General features: G+C 43.5%; 1 pseudogene; it reads right to left on the bottom strand.

Annotated features, from left to right (window-relative positions):
- Window positions 1-1,403: 1,403 nt before the first annotated feature.
- On the bottom strand, window positions 1,404-1,787 carry LOC128833543 (40S ribosomal protein S19-like; annotated as a pseudogene).
- Between the last annotated feature and the right edge of the window lie 7,295 nt (window positions 1,788-9,082).

The raw sequence follows: 9,082 nt of genomic DNA, 5'->3' as shown, positions 1-9,082 counted from the left end.
GAAAATTGTAATTGTTTAGAATTTGTACACAGGGTAATTCAGAATAAATTTCCAGATGTTGTGAACTATGAAATCCTCTTTGCAACTAGATGCTCATGCTGTAAAAGTGCTTGTTTTCCATTTACAGTTAAGGTGGAAAACATGGAATGGCCGTTTAGTTGGCCTCCAAGACAGAAAATGGATGTAACTGGAGAGGACCCCAATCTGTTTTGAAACATTTAGATCAGGAAAGAACCTGTCAAGCTATTGGGAGATGAGGGGTGTGTGTGTGGGGGGGGTCTACAAACCTAGAGTTCATGCCCAAGGGAATATTCAGGCACACACACACACAAATTAACTGTAACTAATCACATTCCAGGATGTCTCTGAGTGCTGTGACATCAGTCACCTCTAGTAGCATGCTCCATACAGGGCCTGCGCTTCCACTAGGCAACCCTAGGCAGTCGCCTAGGGCGGCAGGATTTGGGGGGCAGCATTTTGCCACCCTTGGCAGAAATTCGGCAGTGGGGGGTCCTTCCGCTCTGGATCTTTGGCGAAAATTCGGCAGTGGGTCCTTCACTCATTATAGTATTGTGTTTTTATTTATTGTGCCATTTCCTTTACATTGTATCTGTAACCTTTACTGTTTTATTTTATTATTTTTATTTTTACCTCTATCTCTTCTCCTTTATTGTAGTCTTTCACATCTAAATAAATGTTATTTTTATTTTTGAAGAATTTACTGCTTGCTGCCTATTCTTGATTGGAGGGCTGTATCCATGTCCTTCAGGGGGAATGTTAGCTAGCTTTGATTTCCTTCTCTGGAAAATCCATGGGGTGGGCCACAACCTTTAATACCGGAACAGGTAAATTGAAAATAAAGGGTTTTAAATTTAAAAGGAGGTGGGTTCAAATCTTCCGGTAACAGTATTTCTAGCCTGCTACTCTTTCCCACACACAGCCTGGTCTCCCCTGACCTCTTGGTGTACTTCCCTCTTGTACACTGGAGTTTATAGAGCCCTCCCCTGCCTGGACGTTGAACTCAGGGGAACACAGTGCCGAGTAATAAGCAAGCAGTATTCACTGTGATACTGCTAAAGGCAATTCTGTCCACAACACGGAGGACATGGAAATTACAGTAATAATCTTATATACAGCCACACATAGCCCAGAATCTTTGGCGTAATTAAGGACTAAACCTTTCAAAATTTAAAAACAGTAGATGCTGTTTCAGTATTTCACACAAAGGAGCTGTAGGTTGAGTAACTAGAACATGTTACTAGCTAGGCTGGGGATTGGTCCTGCTTTGAGCAGGGGGTTGGACTAGATGACCTCCTGAGGTCCCTTCCAACCCTGCTATTCTATGATAGGCTTAACCACTAACCCTTTTTTAAACTGTTATTTTTTATTATCTGACATTAATTTTAATGTTTCTTCTTTGCAGCTGCCAGCTGGCCAGCAATTCTGTCCCTGAGAGGTGAGTGTGTGACTGCCATCCTGATTCTCCTCCACCATTTTGAGCCCCTCAGAGCCCTGGCTGAAGTGGCTAGGCATCATACTATTGTGATGGCAGCCTCTGTAGATCTTGGTCACATACTCTGCGCTGGCACCACTGCGGAGGTACAGGTGGAGGTCCGTGTAAGCTACTCTGGTATAGAACCTGTTCTCATCATAAGAGGCCAGCTCTTTGTGTTTGCTTAGTTAGACCACATCCACCCACTTGAGTACCTTCAGTTTACCTGACTTCCTGAGGAAAGCAGACAGGGCCCCTTATGCTGCTTAATGTCTTTCACTGTGACAGGAGGCATCTTGCTCCTGCCTCCACATTGATGGGTCACTTGTTAAGTTGTGAAATTCTCATCCTTTTTGTTTACATTATATGCCTTAGGGCTACACATTCACAATGGAAATACAGTAAATCCAGATCTTACTGAGAAGGAATAATTGAATTAGTGAGTAAACAAAAGGATATAAGGGTGTAAATTAACATTTAAGAAACAGCTTTTAATTATCAATGTATCTAAATAATTAATAAATAGCTTATGTAATTAAACCCCTTTAGCTTGAGGAAGATTCATTTCCAAGTCAAACTCACCACTGAGTATTGAAAATAGTTCCAACAATGCCCTGTATTTTAAAAAGAAGAAGTGTGATTAATAAGAAATATGTGTCTAACTAGTCATTAACAAGGATTCAAAAAGGTATTTGTTTGTATTGAAGAAAAAGCTACCTTCAATTATTTTAAGAAGCTAACGTAAAGCAGTTCTCAGGGCTTCCAGGCTTCCTGGAAGCTTAAGGAGCATATTTCATTTCAGAAACAACAAGATATTCCACTGCCCCCTTTTTTTTTTAAGTAGGATTAATTCATAAATTAAGATGTCACCGTGCAACTGCAAATCAGACAATAAAAACATAAGAATGGTTCTACTGGGTCAGACCAAAGGTCCCTCTAGCCCAGTATCCTGTCTGCCAATAATGGCCAGTGCTAGGTACCCCAGAAGGAAAGAAAAGAGCAGGTAATCATCAAGTAATCCATCTCCAATTGCTCATTCCCAGCTTCTGGCAAACAAAGGCTAGGGACACCATTCCTGCCCATCCTGGCTAATAGCCATTGATGGACCTATCCTCCATGAATTGATCCAGTTCTTTTTGGAACCCTGTTATGGTCTTGGTCTTCACAACATCCTCTGGCAAGGAGTTCCACTGTGTTGGAAGGAGTTGACTGTGCATTGTGTGAAGAAATACTTCCTTTTATTTGTTTTAAACCTGCTGCCTATTAATTTAATTTGGTGACTGCTAGGTCTTGTATTATGAGAAGTAGTAAACAACACTTCCTTATCTGCTTTCTCTATACCAGTCATGATTTTATAGACCTCAGTCATATCTCCCCTTAGCCATTGCTTTTCCAAGATGAAAAGTCCCAGTCTTATTAATCGTTCCTCATTCGGAAGCCGTTCCATACCCCATAATTTTTGTTGCCCTTTTCTGAACCTCTTCCAACTCCAATCTATCTTTTTTAAGATGGGGCAACCACATCTGAACACAGAATTCAAGATGTGGGCGTACCATGGATTTATATAGAGGCAACATGATATTTTCTGTCCTTATCTATCCCTTTCTTAATTATTCCCAGCATTCTGTTTGCTTTTTTGACTGCCGCTGCACATTGAGTGGATGATTTCAGAGAACTATCCACAATGACTCCAAGATCTCTTTCTTGAGTGGTAACAGCTAATTTAGACCCCCATCATTTTATATGTATAGTTGGGATCATGCTTTCCAATGTGCATTACTTTGCATTTATCAACATTAAACTTCATCTGCCATTTTGTTGCCCAGATACCCAGTTTTGAGAGATCCTTTTGTAGCTCTTCACAGTCTGCCTGGGTTTTAACTATCTTTAGTAATTTTGTATCATCTGCAAATTTTGCCACCTCACTGTTTACCTCTTTTTCCAGATCATTTATGAATATGTTGAATAGGACTGGTCCCAGAACAGAGCCCTGGGCAGGGGGGCACCACTATTTACCTCTCTCCATTCTGAAAACTGACCATTATATCTACCCTTTGTTTCCTATCTTTTAGCCAGTTACCAATCCATGAGAGCACCTTCCCTCTTATCCTGTGGCAGCTTACTTTGCGTAAGAGCCTTTGGCGAGGGACCTTGTCAAAGGCTTTCTGAAAATCTAAGTACACTATATCCACTGGCATGGTCCACATGCTTTTTGACCCCCTCAAAGAATTCTAGGAGATTGGTGAGGCAGGATTTCCCTTTATAAAAACCACGTTGACTCTTCCTCAACAAATTATGTTCATCTATATGTCTGACAATATTTTTCTTTATTATAGTTTCAACCAGTTAGCCCAGTACTGAAGTCAGGCTTACAGGCCTGTAATTGCCGGGATCACCTCTGGAGCCCTTTTTAAAAATTGGTGTCACATCAGCTTCTGTACCAGATGACTGGAGGATAGCTAATTTAAATGTACAGAAGCTGATTTAAATTTAAAAGCTGACAATTAACCAGAGACAACTTAACTTACAAAGTGATCCTACTAAACTACATCTGAAGTGTAAGGGAGAACCAAGTACTGGTTCAGAGGTGTCTACAGCTGTTTTGTATTATTTCATTATCTATTACATCACACTGGTGATGGACTGAACAAATGAGTCAAATTTTTTAATTTTGCACTATAGTGAACTACTAACTTGAGAAGCCTGGGGCCTTGGAAACCAGTGTTCCCAGGAACGGGTCCCATGTGAGGAGAGATTAAAGAGGCTAGGACTTTCCAGCTTTCAAAAGAGGAGACTAAGGAGGGATATGATAGAGATATATAAAATCATGAGTGGTGTGGAGAAAGTGAATAAGGAAAAGTTATTTACTTTTCCCCACAATATAAGAACTAGGGGCCACCAAATGAAATTAATGGGCATCAGGTTTAAAACAAATAAAAGGAAGTTCTTCTTCACACAGTACACAGTCAACCTGTGGAACTCCTTGCCTGAGGAGGTTGTGAAGGCTAGGACTATAACAGGGTTTAAAAGAGAACTAGATAAATTCATGGAGGTTAAGGCCATTAATGGCTATTAGCCAGGATGGGTAAGGAATGGTGTCCCTAGCTTCTGTTTGTCAGAGGGTGGAGATGGATGGCAGGAGGGAGATCATTTGATCATTACCTGTTAGGTTCGCTCCCTTTGGGGCACTTGGCACTGGCCACTGTTGGAAGACAGGATACTGGGCTGGATGGACCTTTGGTCTGACCCAGTATGGCCGTTCTTATGACTGTTGGGGAGCCAGGAGCCCTCATAGCCACAGCTCCTTGGCAGCTCACCAGTTTCACCAGCCTCCTCCAGTCTTAGCTGGGAGGCTGTCAAGGAGGTACAAGTTCCCTACTCATGAGGCTACCAAGCAGCTGGGGAGCACTAGCTCCCAAGATTCTCCCCAGATGGGCTGACGATGTGCCAGACAGGCAGGTGAGCTGGCAGTAAACCAGGCAGGTTTCCGCTGAAATGTAGTCATAATTGATATGTACCATGGAAGGTTTAGATTTTGATAACTTAACATTTTCTGATGGAAAAACTTGATGAAAAATTCCCAACTAGCTGTATATGGCACAAGATGTTTTGCACAAAGATATCCACATATTCCAGGGACAAAATTTGAAGAATTCATAAAGGAGATATCTTATTTTCTGGCTGGATATTGAGAAGAGACAATGCGGTCAAGGTAATTTTGAGCTGAAATTATGTTATTAGGTATTAAGTAACTTGTCTACATTTCTAAGTTCTAACTTTTAGAATTGTTTGGTTGAACTGCCATTGGCTTATAAGCCTGATTCAAAATAAATAACCTATATTTAAGGAATCTATCGTTTCATGTTGGCACTAAAATCACCACCATATGAATATAGAAGTAAGATAAAACTACTCTTTCCAATAAGACGTAGTTAGATCTTGAGTTAATTGATTTGAATTATTATCTCTTGATAAATTGTAACATCCCATGTAGATTTTTTTTTAATTTGGTGAACACTATCATCTAACCATCCTTATTTTGCTCTGAGTAATTTCTCATTTGCTTTCTAAATTCAATTTTGGCTAATAATACTCATTAATCTACAATAATTCTTCAGTCTGTATATTAGCTAAAGAATGCACATCCAAAGGACATTGAGAACATATTTTCTCAGAGTGGAAGCTGCACCTTTTAAGTGCCTGATGGCTCAGGAAAGAGTTAATATAGATATAATGTGTAAAAATGGAACGATGGATTGGCAATAAATTTCTCATCCCCACAGAGGAACAGAGCAATACGGGAGATTAAGGAAGTGACCTCACACATCCAATTATATCTCATTCAATAAAAAAAAAACAATTGTTAGGATGCACTGGTCACCCCAAAGACTTTACCAAATTAAAGCTACTCTCCAATGATCGATGTTAGAGGTGTGAGGGCAAAGAAGCCACACTTGTGCGTATGTTTTAGTCATTCCCTATTGTTTCAAACTTTGGCATGGTACTAAAACTGGAATTAACATGATCCTATAGATTTCACTTGATCTTAAGGCAATATGTAAGCATATGCATCATACACCCAGCAAATGAACGCTATCACCATACCAACAGGAATGGCTACATAGAACTTCATTTTATGCAAAATGTCAAATTTTGCTACACTGGGAATGTATAGTACTTTTGTACTTGTTTTACATGTCAGCACCCAGAATTTGTTTGGTTTGTTATAAGAAAAGTTTAAAAGAAAAAATCTAAATGAGTTGGGGCACGATGACTTAAGACACTTGTGAGAATGATGGGCATTCTAATTTGCTTTCTAGTATATTGAGGGCCATATCTAAAGATCACTGAAGTCAATGAGAGTCATCCAATTGACTGCAATGGGCTTTGGATCAAGTCCTGTGTGCCTGAAGTGGGCACTACCTAGAAGTACACTGTAGATAACAAGCCTAGATAGGCAGGAGACTAGACTACAGGGAGACAATGTATACATCCTTTTTCTCTAACTTCTATGCATTATATTTCTATTTCTGATATTTTAACTTATATTGTCTATTACTGTTACATATTTTTAAACAGCACAGAGTAATTCTCCAATGCAAAATTAACAGCATTCAGAAGTCTATTTATTCAATGAAAATAACCCCAAGGAAGTCCACAGGCAATTGTCTTCATTTCAGTTTCCATATTCAGAGTTTCCCCAGTTTGCGCCAAGCTGGATGAGTTAAGAAAACATCTAGGCTGTTCTGCATTTAGGCTATCAGTCCCTTTGCCCAGGACTTCTGAACTCTGTGTGAAGACACATTACTCGGTCTGGGGTGCCAACTTTCTAATCACACCAAATCGAACACCCTAGCCCACTCCTTCCTCGAGGCCCCACTCACTACATTCTCCCTCCCTCAGTGGCTCGCTCTCTCCCACCCTCACTCACTTTCACTGGGCAGGGGGTTGGGGTGTGGTATAGGGTGTGGGCTCTAACTGGGGCTGCAGGCTCCAGGGTGGAGCCAGAAATGAGAAGTCAGGATGCAGGAGGGGGCTCCAGGATAGGGAAAGGAGTTGGGGTGTGGGAGGGAGTGAGGGCTCTTGCTGGGGGTGTGAGCATCTGGGGTGGGGCTGGGGATGAGGGGTTTCGGGTGCAGGAGGGGGCTCCAGGCTGGGGGGTGGGGCTGAGGGGTTCTTAATGTGGGAGGGGGCTGTGGGTTGAGGCAGGGGATGGGGTGCGGGAGGGAGTACAGGCTCTGGGCTGGAGGTGCAGGAGAAAGTACAGGCTCTGGCTGGGGGTGTGCACTCTGGGGTGGGGCTGGGAATCGGGTTTGGGGTGCAGGAGGGGCCTCTGGGTTGAGGGGGACTCAGGGCTGGGATGGGGTTGGAGCTAGAGGTTGGGGTGCGGGCTTACCTTAGGCAGCTCCCACTCAGTGGCGCAACAAGGCTAAGGCAGGCTCCCTTCCTGTCCTGGCTCCGCGCTGTGCCCCGGAAGCAGCCAGCAGCAGGTCTGGCTTCTAAGCAAGGGGGCCAGGAGGCTCTGCACACTGCTCTCGCCCACAGGCGCCACCACCCCAGCTCCCATTGGCCGTGGTTCCCAGCCAATGAGGGTGCGGAGCCAGTGGTTGGGGCGGAGGCAGTGTGTGGAGCCCTGTGGCCCCCCTGCCTAGGAGCTGGACCTACTGTCCGCTTCCAGGGTGCAGTACAGTGCCAGGATAGGTAAGGATTAGCCTGCCTTAGATCTACAGCACTGCTGACTAGACTTTTAAGAGCTCAGTCGGCAGTGCTGACCAGAGCCACCAGGGTCCCTTTTCGACTGGGCATTTTGGTCGAAAACCAGACACATGGCAACCCTATGCTCGGTGTCTGCCCTTTCAGACTGTGGTACCACGGGGCCTGTTGGGCCTTGTGTTGAATGCAACCCTGTTTTACTGCTATCATAATTCCCCCTGTTGTTTTTCTCCTTTCATCCCTCTGTAAATAAATATTTCCCTTTCCTATATTCATTGTACATTTCGTGTGTGTGTGTGTGTGTGCGCATTCACTCTGGGGGGTTTGGAACAGGTGCCCCTTGGGTGGAAGGGACTTTCCCTGCTGCGTTCCTGCACACACTTTCTCTTGGCCAGAGCTGTCTGCAGAGCAGACTCCATCTTGACCATGAGGGTGCTAAAGTTACATTTCCTATCAGGAAAATCCTATCCCAGGCCTCCTGTCCACCAAAGATATGTATCTCCTCTGCAATTTCCCACCAACTGTGTTCCCTCTGTCTACTTATAAGGCCTAGCTCCATCTCCTCCTACCAGGAAGCAATTAGTTAATCACCCCCCAGGCACTGAGCATGACTAACCGGGGTTCTTTCCCTTGCACTGCAGGTGATTGGGCACCAGGTGTCTGATTAGTAAATGAGCACCTGGACCTAATAAAGGTTACCCTAGCACAGTTAGAGGGGAAGTCCAAAGGGAGAGAGGATGCTTCTGTAGAGAGGAGCTCCTATGAGAGGCCTAAGCAGGTAGCATAGATTCATAGATTATAGGACTGGAAGGGACCTCGAGAGGTCATCGAGTCCAGTCCCCTGCCGCATGGCAGGACCAAATACTGCCTAGACCATCCCTAATAGACATTTATCTAACCTACTCTTAAATATCTCCAGAGACGGAGATTCCACAACCTCCCTAGGCAATTTGTTCCAGTGTTTAACCACCCTGACAGTTAGGAACTTTTTCCTAATGTCCAATCTAGACCTCCCTTGCTGCAGTTTAAACCCATTGTTTCTGGTTCTATCCTTAGAGGCTAAGGTGAACAAGTTCTCTCCCTCCTCCTTATGACACCCTTTTATATACCTGAAAACTGCTATCATGTCCCCTCTCAGTCTTCTCTTTTCCAAACTAAACAAACCCAATTCTTTCAGCCTTCCTTCATAGGTCATGTTCTCAAGACCTTTAATCATTCTTGTTGCTCTTCTTTGGACCCTTTCCAGTTTCTCCACATCTTTTTTAAAATGCGGCGCCCAGAACTGGACACAATACTCCAGCTGAGGCCTAACCAGAGCAGAGTAGAGCGGAAGAATGACTTCTCGTGTCTTGCTCACAACACACCTGTTAATGCATC

The sequence above is a fragment of the Malaclemys terrapin genome, chromosome 3, assembly GCF_027887155.1.
Source record: "Malaclemys terrapin pileata isolate rMalTer1 chromosome 3, rMalTer1.hap1, whole genome shotgun sequence".
In the NCBI taxonomy this organism is placed as follows: domain Eukaryota; kingdom Metazoa; phylum Chordata; order Testudines; family Emydidae; genus Malaclemys; species Malaclemys terrapin.
The sequence above is the reverse complement of the archived record's forward strand: the minus strand, read 5'-3'. Positions and strand labels throughout refer to the sequence as shown.